Source organism: Gouania willdenowi, chromosome 20 (assembly GCF_900634775.1).
Source record: "Gouania willdenowi chromosome 20, fGouWil2.1, whole genome shotgun sequence".
Taxonomy (NCBI): Eukaryota; Metazoa; Chordata; class Actinopteri; order Blenniiformes; family Gobiesocidae; genus Gouania; species Gouania willdenowi.
The window spans coordinates 15169091-15182703 of NC_041063.1; the positions used below are offsets into that span (position 1 = coordinate 15169091).

The 13613-nt window shown below is 37.1% G+C and overlaps 1 protein-coding gene across 4 annotated transcripts in view; it reads left to right on the top strand.

Annotated features, from left to right (window-relative positions):
• dlgap1b (discs, large (Drosophila) homolog-associated protein 1b) overlaps positions 1 to 13613 on the top strand; it is a 124328-nt gene that overhangs the window by 50516 nt on the left and 60199 nt on the right. The gene's annotated exons all lie outside the window — the stretch shown is intronic.

Sequence of the window (13613 nt, forward strand, 5' to 3'; positions counted from 1 at the left end):
TTTTTGTATCTTTCTGTTACTCCAAAATAACGGATGCACACACTCGGGCTATGTGGAAGCCGTTGACAAAGTTTCAGGTTGAACAGACACCGAGTCTGGGAGAAATTCGCTCCACAAACACACACGCATGCAGACCTTTCTTGCTTCATAGATAGATGGATAGATTGGGGGAAAAAAATGGATATGAACGCCTAATGAGAGCTGCGCGTAGGCACCAGCAGACCCCCGCGACCCTGAAAAAAGGATCAAGTGGGCCAGAAAATGTATTACCTCTAAGTCTGGATTTTGTGATAAAAATAATAATAATAAAAAAAAAAAAAATATATATATATATATATATATATACTGTATATTTATTATTTGGAGTATTTTAAAGTGGATATATGGTAGTTTTTTAAATTCTAATTGGACAAGAACTGCCCAGAGATGAAGAGATGGCATTTTTTTCCAGTTATATTGGGTTAGTTTCTGAATTAGCCAACTGAATTCAATCTAGATCGAATCCGGATTGCACATTTAATTGCTTTTTTGGGCGGGAAAAATGGGCGTGCCCATACGTTTGGATCTACTGTACGGTTATTAATGGGAATAGAAATTTCTTCCAAGTTTTCAAAGTGTGAATGATAATAGTACCATGATCAGGATAACTGCCAATATCTGGCTAAGAGGATATTTGGCATTTGGTGGAGGTTTGCACTCTGATTGTTCATGTTAAATACATACATCTAATATCTGTAAAAAAAAAATATATCCTGCTGTTAAAAAAGAATTGGAACATTTTCAATGACAAGTTTGTGGATAATCGAGCATGGGATCTTATTTAAGGCTCAACACAAGCCAGTTATGAAGCCCAAGACGACCATTCAATGCCAAAAAGCCGGATTTCGAGCTTGGACGAAACATATAGCACCATAGCTATGGACATCTTTGGGAGTTAGTTGAAAAGAAAGGAAAACTAAGCTTATGTGCTGTTTTCTAGAGAGGCTTGGAGAGGGACACGGGGAAATTGCACAGCTTGGGGATAAACGGGTGGATGGCAGCAGCTGTATCACAGAGTTCCTGCTGTGCAGCCACTCTCTTCCATTTAACGTTTTCCACAGAATCCTAAAATCTTGATGTTATCCTGGGGAAGAAAAATTCTTTGGTTTCATCAAGAGGCTTTTGTGGAGTGGGTTTCTAGTGATTAGGAAGCAAATGAGATTCGTGACTATCACGGGACGTAAATCCTGGCCAGTGGTAGGAGAGCCACGGCGCTAATTCTAGAATTAACACTAACTAAAACTGTTAGTTAAGCTGGAAAACCAATTAAAAAAAAAGAGGAGGAATGATTTTATTCTTGGGGATGGATGTGGATAAGGAGTAAGAAGGAAAGCATATGTGCAGAATCATCTCATTAATGATTAACATTCATGAAAAGTTTACCAAAAAAAAAAAAAAAAATCCCATTGACCTTAAATGCATTTTTTTCCTGTACCTGTTCCTACATCAAAAGTTAAGGAAAGGTTTGTTTTTAGAACTTTTGTGAAACCATAACATTATGGTTTTAGCACTGCTAATATTAATCTTTCATGATTAAGAAATGAACTTATTAACAAAGCTTCAGTGTATTTTATATTCTACATAGCAATTGGAATAAATCTGCAACACTAATTTCCAGGCTTCTGAACCCCATTCATTAATACTATTAAATTTTCACACTTTTTAATGAATATTTAGCGATGGCTATGATGAAAAGAGTACAGTATTTCAAGACTAAATTTATTTTTGACAGAAGTGAAACTACTTTAATTTCATGCCTTACAGATGAAATGTTAATTCCATCAACGACACAATTCAAAGATGTATTCTTTGTGCACCAAAGTTGTTTATGTTTAATTCGCTCGATGAGTGTTGACAATGTGATGCAAAAAGATTTTCATCAGGTTTTAACATCAGACATGACATTAACCGTAATAGTGTCTTTCGAAGAAAAAAAATATCCATCCATCTTCTCCCGCTTAGCCGTTTCCGGCTCGCGGGGGCAGCATCCTCAGTAGGGAGGCCCAGACTTCCCTCTCCCCGGCCACTTCCTCCAGCTCTTCCGGGGGGACCCCGAGACGTTCCCAGGCCAGCTGAGAGACATAGTCTCTCCAGCGTGTCCTGGGTCTTCCCCGGGGCCTCCTTCCGGAGGGACGTGCCCTGAACGCCTCACTAGGGAGGCGTTCAGGGGGCATCCTAATTAGGTGCCCGAGCCACCTCATCTGGCTCTTCTCGATGCGGAGGAGCCAGAAAAAATAAATATATATATTTTTTTGCTGTTATAATGTTATTTCTTTCGCTGTACTGTTGCTTCTGCCTTCCCTTGATGTAGTAAATGGAAGTATCAAATAACAGAATCTGATGCCTTGAGGTGTTCGGAGTTGTAGGTTGTGTCGTAGTGCACCGACATGCAGCGTGGCAAACATCGTCCATTTTTGTTGATAGGTTTAAAACATTTGAAACCTTTGATCTGTTCACTGAAAGCATACCTATGAATTTGAAAATTCATTCGTTCAGGCCTTGTGACGGGAAGATTTACAACAGATCACTCACTGCTCTACCATAAAAGACAAAAACAAAGAAAACAAAAAAAAAAACAGGAACACTACATGGATAGTAATATTGGTAAAACCTTAAATTACATTGTACTGACTGTATTATGAATGTGACCTTGGTTTGGTTTGGTTTAATCTATTTACTGCAGATTGTATTGGCCTTGGGTATACAAGCATGTAATGCAGTAAATAGTCATTTTAAGTTCAGACGATGGCTTCTATAAACATGCCCTGCCTACAGGTGAAATCACTGACAAAGAAGGATTAACATTGACAGACGATAACCTGCAGCTGCATTTTCCAATTTCAATGTTTGGTGATTTATCGTATTCATTTCCAAAAATCTGTCCTCGTGGATTAAAATAAAAGTACAGATTAGAAACTAATTTGGTTATTTACTAGCATTAGCAACTCGCCTCAGTCTTGGGTCCATGCTTGAAATTTGTTTAAAGAGTAACTAAACCTCAAATTCACTTTTTTCTGCTGAATGCATATGTATTTGGTTATTAAGTAGTGCTGTTGATTGATCCTAGTCCAGCTTGTATTATTTTAGTAAACATATTTTAATTTTGTGTATTTAGTTGTAAAATGTCAGCGTGACTGCCCTCTAAGGGTTGAACGTCTGCTATTACAATTAAATTTTACTATTGGCTGGGACGGATTATTGTGACCATCGTGCATCACCAACTGTCACTTTTGACCCCGCCCCTCCTATAAAAGCTGGGAGGAGGGACTAGTTTTCCTCCTATCACAGCCCTCAGTGAGCATTGGTTGACAGCTCCAATGCAGAACTCCATGCATTCCTATAAAGAGCAGATTGTGGTCTAATCAGAGGGTTCATCAAGCTATGCGTATATGTACAGACACATTGTGTGTGTATCCCCGTCTGTCTCTGCGTGTGGGCAAACGTGCGCGTACGTCTCGTTGCTGTGTGTATGTCTTCCTGGTTTATGTGTGTGTGTGTGAGACGGTGTTCTGAGGCTCATGGTGGGAGTAGAGCAGGAACTTTTAAGGATCAAACATACTCGGGCGGACACCCGCGAAGCCGAGTCCGTGCAGACTTTTCCGATTCATTCTGTCGGATATTAACGGGATCCGAGTGCAATCGAATGCAGAATAATACAACGCCAATCTTTTCATAGTTCATATCATCATTGAAATCTCTCATAGATTGAATAGAATAAAGTAGTAGTCAGGAATGGGTCCCGAATTCAGTACTTTTTAGGTACCGCCCAAATTCATTTGATACTACCTGGTAATTTTTACATTATTTAAATGTATTATTATTATTATTATTTTAGATTTTATTATTTAAAATTTATTACTACATAAAAGTACAGAAAATTGGTGCAGTTTTTTTCCGATACCGATTCACCGGTACCAAGTATCGATTCCAATGTGAAAGGTACCCATCCCTAGTAGAAGTTGGCCTCGAGACTTAATTTTCCATTACGCATAAAGTCGTATGAGGGTCAGCTTTATTTCCTGACATGTTTTTAACTGCAGACTCAGTTGCTTTAAATCACCTGACACTGAGCTCCCCAGGCAGTATTTTGATGCTAACGCTGTGTGACGCGTTTATGTCCATACTGTGAATAATCCTGTACACAGATCAGGTGCGTAACCTTATTTTGGCGTGTGCGCATGTGTCTCGTATTTAAATGCTTTAACAGGTTGCACGTCGCTGTATGTTGCATTTTTTAAAATCGGCAGGAGTGAGCCACAAAAATCACGGGGCGAACAAAGACACTGCTGAATATATGAACACACACAGTCTGTTTTGTTGAGTTTAATTGTTCACGCTCAATTTCCTTTTGCTACTCGCCAACGTGTGCATGAGTGAAAACAGCAGCTATAATGAAGCAGTGCTCTGTGTGTGTGCGTGTGTGTCAGCTACAAGTGTGTGAGCACAGCAGAAATGCCACGAGGTGGAAACAGTTGGGAGCCTCACACTGACATTAGCAGCATTAGCCACTTTTTCACATGTGGGTCATGGCTGTGGTTGATGGATGAGCCTGCAATATGACACACACACATATGCACACACACATGCACATACAGAGACTGAAGGAGATGCTGAATGCCTGACACTGCAGAGTTAGATTTATTTATCACTTTTTAAACACAGTGGAGCGTCCTTCATGATGATTCCACTGCTCTTGAGAGAATATCAACGACCATAGCAGGATGCTTTTTACCTGACAGTGTTCTACTTATGTCCTTCTATTCTTTTCAACTTTACGTGTGGTAATGTCACGTAAAGTTACAACTGTAAAAGAATCCTCATTGAAATTTCACAGCAGGTTTTATACAAGCCACTGTGAGTCTGAGCTACATGTCAGTGCATTCCATTAAAAGCCAATAATTACTTCCACCAAAGAGGTAATATTCTCACTGGTATTTTTGGTTTGTTTTAGCAGGATTACGTCAAAACTACTTCATGGTTTCTGACAAAAATCTTAACCAAAGATAGGCCTCACGCCATGGAAGATTCCATGAAATCTTGGATGAGTTTCAGATCAAAACAATGATTCTGGTTCACGTTGAAAAAGTGAATAATCCCTAATCTCGTCATGAGTGAAATTTCAAAAATTCATTTGACTCAGTTATTTCAGTTTGGTTCCTCAATCACGCCACAGAGTTTCAACCGGATCGGATTCGAATTTTGCATTTCATCGCCATATATTTGGACCTACTGTATCGTTTATAATGGGGATAGAAATTTCTGTAACACTTTACTTGAGGTTTTATACATAAAGCTGACATTACGCTGTCATTATCATGAATAAGGTGTCATTAAGTGTCGTTTGTTGAATTATGACACTTTAAGCTAAATTATGACACTTTTGGAGCTATAGTGGCGGTTCTTGGGTTAGGGTAAGGAATGACACTTATGACAGCCTTCATGACACCTTATTCATGCTAATGATGGGTGTCATTTCATAATAATGACAGCGTAACGTCAGCCTTTATGTATAAAACTTCGAGTCCTCACAATTATTAACAAGCTTTTAAAGTGTGAATGATCATGGTACCAAATATCTACAAATATCTGGGTTTGCGTTCTCGGTGCTCTTTTTACCTTTGAAAGCACATTTTTGGATTGTTTATGAAACCAAGAACAGAAGCAGAGCAATGTTGGTCATTAGTTTTAAACGAGACAGCTTTTCATTAAACAGTAGGCGACTGTTTAACTGTGGGGTTAAATGGTTTATCAAAGTAAAATCTAAATTGCTTTCTGACACAATACAATTATCTAATTGCAAATAGCAGCAATTTAGAAAATTCAAGATGAGAATCTAAAGCAAAACACACTGCCTTGCTCAATAATCAGCAGCGCTGAGAACTGTACACGACCCCTGATTCTTCTTCTTATTATTTTTATTAATAGCATAGTGTTCAGAGATGATGTTTACATGTTCTACCAAAAGGAAAACCTGTAAAAGTTGTACATTTCAAAAGTCAATCTTTTATGATTGAATATTTTTAGCTGCTCTGCCCAATGCAAATGGGTATTTTATCAACTATAAACAGAAGTATAGAATCATGTTATGTTAATTTATCAACCTATATTTTGACTGTAATGCATGTTTGCTGTCATTTAGAAATAATGTCTCCATTCAATCCTGTGTCCCACTTTCTTCAGTCAGTCTCTCTCATATGGTGTTCTGATGATGGGAGAAAAAAAAACCGTCTATCAACTTTACACCTTTAGCGGTAGTCCTTCATTTTGATTTTCAGAGCACATGATCAGCCCATTACCGTCTCCATCACCAAGTAAAATTTCTACCCTTTGAAAAATAAATGATATGTCTGATGCCGTTTTCCACGCCATATTGGGTTTGTGAAGATATAGGCAAAACTAAAGGGCAATTCTGTTGCTGTCTACACGGGTTGATTAGCTGCAGTGAAAACATACGTTTGCAACAAAGAAAGGACGTTGGTTTCCATGGTGATGCTGCCCTACTTGTTCAATTTTTTGGGATTTTTCTTTTTATACTTGGCTTAATTAAACTTTTATTAAAAAGGAGAAAAAGAAAGGGAGAAATGGAAGATAATATATCATTAGAATTATAATAATCTTGTAATTTAATATTTAGTTGGAATGTAGAGTAGATTGGAAAACTCTGACCTTTAGTTTGTATCTTTTTTTTTCATATTTGTAATTGATTGATACAGTACATAAAGCAGCTGCAAAAATACATAAACCAACATTTTAGTATACATTATATAATCTAATCTAACAAAAATAATAAGATCAAAACTCAGCAAGACTGTAAGCGTCAACTAAAACGTGCACCCTTGAATAGAGGGAGAATAAATATATAATTTTTTACAGCCTGACATTATTATGTTTACTTGATTGGAAACTGAAGAAAATGAAATTGCTATCGCAACCTTCTGGCTTGCTACAGTACATGTTTAATGAGTCTTAACAATTACCATGAATTACAAAAACAAGTTGTTGCATTACAAATAAAATCAATTTAGCTTTTAATGAGTTTTTTTTCACCCTTTGCTTTATCGGGTTGGAATATTCTGGTCTGAATGGAAAAACTATTGCCGGTCTGTAATGTTGAAGTGGTAATTTGAAATGTATTAAAAAGTAATCCGAGGATTATTATAGCAACAAATCAACAGTAGAGTAAAATGCACGATGTCATGACAGTCTAATCCCAGTTTATGTTCACTACTGGTGGGATGGAAAAACACTTTCTAAACATTACAGAAACATGACTTTTACAACTATAGTTGGTCATTTGTTGTTGTTATAGGTAGTTTTACATCAACCTGGCAAGAGACTAGAGATGAAAATTATCCATAGGCCACGATCTCACAGATTTACTAAATGTACTTAATATGCCATATTATATCAAAAATACTCATTTGAAAAATACTGCCTACTTCAATCATTGTGTGTTCTACCAACGAAAGACGAGACCTAGTATTCCAAAAGGGGAATTGTTCAGAAATATCACCACATTTGGCTCTAAAAGAAGTATGTCTGTGTGTAAGTGTACCCTTTGAAATGAAAAGAGGAGATTGAAACTGCAATCATTGTCCTTGACTCCTCCAGTAACCTTAAACCCTAGAATAGCATCCCTGGAGTCTCAGCCTTTTGTCATGGAGTTAAAGCCAAGTGCCCGTTCAGCCGTTTTCATTTAAAGATTAATATATTTCAGAAAGATGGGCACTTATGTTTTATTAGAAAAGGATAAAAAGTGAAGTGTGAATGAGTTTTCAGAAACTTTGCTTTTTTTGTATTTATCATGTTGCTCTCAAAGGGGCAGTATTATGAAAAAAAAATAACTTTATAATGGTTTTGCTACAGTGATATACAGTACTTGTCTTTAGCCTCATTCAGAGGGCCAAAGTTGAAAAAGTTCTGTTTCCTCCCTCCCTTGTTATTCCACATTTTGTAAAAAGTCAGCTCCAAACGGGCAAGTTGGATTTTTCCCCACTAATGCTGCGTTCACGCCGAATGTGTCTTCTGCGGCACCGGACGCATCTGCCGCACAAAACGTTCCGCAGGTTTCACAGGATCAAAAAATGTCCCCATTTGCTTCATATGCACGTCTTAACTGAAGCCCCACCCACCAGCGGCACATCCAACTCAGTGAGTTTCACTGCCTGCTGAAGCGAGGAGCTGCGCTCCTTTTTCTCCTCTCATAAACATAAACCACCAGTGAAAAAAGCCAGTGTGATTAGCGGCTAATGCTATCCTAGCTCAGTGCCGACTTTCAAAGATGAAAACTATAGAGAGAACTTTTACCTGCTGCTACCACCTCCTCTCTGATTCTCCTCCACGCCAAATCCTTTCTAGTCCAGTCCTGGTTATAAAGGTCGTGTCATTCAGCTCCAGGTGGTCACACACAGCTTCTACTCCATCTTTGAATGGGTCAACAGACCGGTGTCCGTGTTGACGACCTGACGTCATCGTCAACAAAGACTCTGATTGGCTTTCGTCATGCGAAACAGCCGCATGAATTCAATATTTTCAACTCTTGTAAATGTGCGAATATAACCAAAAATCTGGAGTTCACTCGCGTGGCCGACGCTCTTGAAGCACGGATCACCGCTGCACAGGAAAGATTATGCCTCTGGGCCGCGTCTATCCATTGACTTTTTATGTAATCTGGACGCACAAATATTTCGTGACGCATCCGGTGTTAACGCAGCATAATACGCCATAATGGGGAAACTCCTCCTCCTGACAATCCTGGCTCCTCCTCCCCTACATAAGAATTTGAGCTCCTCACTCTCAAACTACCTCACAGATAAAACAAACATAGCGAAGGCAGTTTGATTTTACAGTTAATATCACAGTTAATATATTTACGTTCATTTGAAAGATAATCCAAAGAGCAGCGTGAATGCTCAAAATTGGTTTCATTTTTAGCAGCCGTGACATCGCCTTGTATCGTCTTTATGGGATGATCTGATGTGTTTGTGACTCAATGTGATGCAATGGTAGGACAAAACAATTGACTATCAACTTAAATGGACTACCTGTGGTCAGAACAGGAGAAGAAAGCGGCGGTAATTTTTTATTCTCATGCTACTGTGATAAAAACACACATGCTGAAGCAGCGTTTGTGTTTACGCCTACTCATGCATCTGCATGAAGGCCCAAAAAAATGCCTGTTTTTAGGAATGGTCTGAATGTGACTTGTCAGAGGGCTAAAACTCCAGAAAACAGTTGAGTTTGCGAAAATAAACTTCAAATACTATGTAGTTGGGGTTCTTTGAACAATTGGAGATGGGTGAAAAATTGCATAATATTGGACCTTTAAAAGTTTCAAAAATGGCAACTTTAGTGTCACTTTTGTTGGTCACAAATGTAAAATATGAGGCTTGATGAGACCTCACACATGAGTTACATAAAAATCCACTCTCAAAACCCACAGTCAGCATCTCAGCATTAAATCGCGATGCTCGGCGGCACCGGATGCCGCATTTCTACACACGCGCGTTTTTGTCAGATCTTTAAACCAGCTGCGAGAACATCCGTGGCAGCTCTGGCCGAGACAAACCACAGTCGCCTTTCTCTCGACATAATGCTGTTGTTAATTTGTTTACCTTGATCAAATAGGCCTCATCACTGGAGGAATTTATCTCTGCAATGTGTTTGGCAGGCCCGCAGCTATAACTCAACACCGTTGCCCCATTTGTCAGTGAAAACCCAGACAGTCAGCCTAATTAGTTTGGCTTTGACAAAGGAGCTGTCTTGTGCAAACCAGAAACATCAATCGTGAGAGCATATTTCATATTGCAGCGTAGATAGTGAGGCGAACGCTTGCTAGGTGTTAGCTCATGCTGGATTCCTGTCAACACGTAGCAATCTGTTTGATTAACAAAACAAATTCATGTGCTATTTAATCAGTAAAAAAAACTAAATTTATTAAATTAGAGTTTTTTTCTGAATATTTTGATCAGCCCGCATGCATATTAACCCTTGTGCACTCCTTTATATGTATATACACATGAACACCATGTGTACACAAACAGTCCGTCTCATAAAAGTGCCATAAAACAGTACTCCATGATTTTTGTTTTTACTTCCACCGCATCAGATCTTTTTAACTACTTCAAACCTATTCATAGATATAAAATGTATTATAATTTTCAAACCCTTTTTATGTTTGTATGGACTTTTTTAAATCAGAAAAACCTTTAATTTTTTCAGCAGGAAAAACACTAAATATGCAGTATTTCCAAAGAAATGAGGACCAAAGTCAAATAATTTTGATGAAAATATTACAGGCTTGATTGTGTCATTAATTTTTTGCAGAATTGATTTGAATGCATTATTATTTTTGGCACAAAGACAGTTTTAAAGAAAAAAATACACTTGTACACATTGTATATTTTGCATGGTAAGAAATCCAGGCCTTCACTGAAATTTCCCCGAAACTTTATGCAATGGTCTCTGGTTGTTAGGGGGTCATTACACCTGAAACCTATTTTCCCTTTATTTTGAAAGTAGAGGCTTTGATTTATTAGGTATTAATTGAAAAAGCATTATGATTTGTCATGATTACAGTATATGAAAAATATGTGGTTACAATGGGAGTCAATGGGGCAAATTTGGTCATGAGGTTGCTAAGTGTTAGTATGATGCATATCTCCTTTTCTATACACTTCCAATACACAGGACTTTAGAATCAAGCAAATAAAATTTATAAAACAATAGTGGCAAAATTTCAACTAGTCTTAAAAATGACTGGAATATTGAGAGGCAAACAAATAAAAACACCCAAAATGCTCCGAGAGTTAAGGTAAAAACGTGGTTTTGTAAGCTTTGATTTATTGATGTCGTAAAGATGCAACATTTACTTATCTTCTTCAATCTAGATTTTTAAATTTTAGTGTAAAACAGAGTGGAAAAGAGTGGACATTCCCAGGCACGCTGAAAGCATTTTATTTCCATCAATTGGCTGTTTTTATCTGGCTTTTATCGTGTCCAATAATACTTTATAGACATTTCTATATTTTATGAAACATCACCTTCACGCAGAGCAGTTGCTTGTGCTTGTTCTTGAAAACGTTGCCTTCCTGCAGCTGCTGAAGCCGAGTCAAAAGAGACAGTCATCTATAATTTAACAGCAGAGACATTTTAGTCAGTGCTTACCAACTGCTCCAGACATAAAAAGCCCCTTCTACATAATCCAGAAACGCACACACAAAATTACAGCTTTCTTACTTGTCTTGAAAGTGCTTTTTGGCACCACTTGTGTGTTATTCTCTGCTTAAATTTAGAGAATCTCATTTTGGTCCGTGCTATTGTGTCTGTATATGACTTTTTTGGGGAAATAATAAGTCCATAGATATGTAAAATTATATTATGTCTTGTTTATATTTAAAGACTTATAATACATTGTACGCACAGTACTATATATGACATGTGTACCATATATTTTCAAGGCTATTTAACCCATATTAATTGCTTTTATAACTATCAACATTCTCATCCAATTCTGAGAGAATTTTCATGTTAATTGTTGATTGTGATTTTCCTGTGGATTGTTCTTGTCATGACGACATTAACTATAGCTTTTTTCCGGAATGGCAGTTATTTCACCCATTGTTCCATTTTTTTTTTTTTTTTTTTTTACAGCTCTTGGGTCATTCCATGTCATTTCAACAAATGGCCTACACATTTCGGTCTTAAAAAAGTCTGACATTTTTAACAATTGTTTCTTAATTATTCAATAGGCACACTGTACATTTTTTTTTTTTATTGTGATTGGATCAGTACTTTCTGAGATGTGGCCAATTTAGTGAGGGGGTATATGTCAGTTTTTGTGCGTCATCATTTTTCTTCCATTTTCAACTGCCAATATCTCATTAACTACATCACATTGGAAACCAAAATTTGGTTTAGTAATTTAGCTCCACCTACTCTTTCAGAATATAGTAAAAGATCCAAAGGCCCGATCATGTCCTAGTTCCTGAGATATTGGAAGCTGAAAATGGAAAAAAAAAACAAGGACGCACAAAAACCAACACAAACCCCCCTCACTAAATTGGCCATATCTCAAAATGTATTCACGCGGACTAGGTGCCTATTGAGTAATCATGGAACAAATGGTAACAATTTCAGTATTTTTTAAGACCCAAGTGCGTGGGAAGTCCTGCCAATTTGTTGAAATGACATGGAATCACCCTTTTGTACATTTGTGCAAGCAAACAGAAAATGTTCTGACATCTTTTATTGCTTTTATTGTACAGTTATAAACTTTGCAGTACTTTTCAATTCAATTCAATTCAATTCAATTCAATTCAATTCAAAGTGTTTATTGTCATATGTGCAGTTCGAAACACGTTTCCCTGTACAATGAAATTCTTGCTTTGCCGACCGCCAGTGAATGCCTACGTAATAAAAGAATAAAATCAAGAGGTATAAGAACTATAATAACTAACAGTGGCATGCAAGACTGTTACTCAACAAAACCTGTACATTAAATCCAATACACTTGTACAATTAATGTGCAAAATACAAATATAGAAACTATACAGAAAGTAGAGGTGATATATACAATGGTAACAATAATGGTACAAAAAATAAAATGCATTTTTTAGATGTTTATATTCAGACATTCTATGCCCTGCCCAATCACAATATTTAGCTGATTAACAACACATTGATTAGATATAAAAGCTGTTTATTAAGGTATATTCCTGCTGACACAATTGCACTGCAGTGTTTATCCCAGTCAGACACCTCTGACAGTTCACTGTTTACACCCAGCACTAACATTCTCATGCAGCCAGACGCAAACATCAGCAGGAGGTCTGCTGCTACTATGTCGCAGCTCTTGCTGGAATTTATGTCGATTGAGGTGAAACAAATTGATTTGCCTGGGTTTCACTGTTTATTTCCACCACTGCATGAAAATATAGAAGTTACAAATTATTCTTACTTTGCATTTTTTTTAATCCTGGCTTTGTTAGTCTGCTTGTGTGAGTCTCAAAGCTCAGCCTGATTTAGAAAATTAAAGCGGATGTAAATGTTATTGGGTTGCATCTTATGTTGCTCATTAGATGATTTAAGAAAAAAAAAAAATCATCTTTTTTTTCATACCATCTCTTCTGAGCCTAAGCAAACCACAGCCCAATTAAGAAGGAATCCTGCTGTGCTGATGCAGCACAGGTGCTAATGGGAAAGCATTTTCATGACTTGGTTTGTCTGCTGTACAGTACTTTGTTGCATACCTTTCTGTTTTTGACCTTAATTTTACTTTAATTGCAATGAATTCTTAATGACTTGTAGATATAAGGTGTAAGGAGTGACTTGGTCATTTTTTTTCTTAGTCTTACTGTATTTCCGTTTTTGTTTAGTTTTTTACCTCACAAGCCGTTACATTTTCTAGCTTCTTAAAATACTATTTGTGTTGTGTTTATTATTACTCACCAAATGAAAAATAAACCCAATATCAATATTGAATTTATTCTTACTGTTTTCACATTAAACAACGATTCAATTCAAGTGAATTCAACTGTATTTGTACAGCGCAAATTACAACAAAATCATCTCAA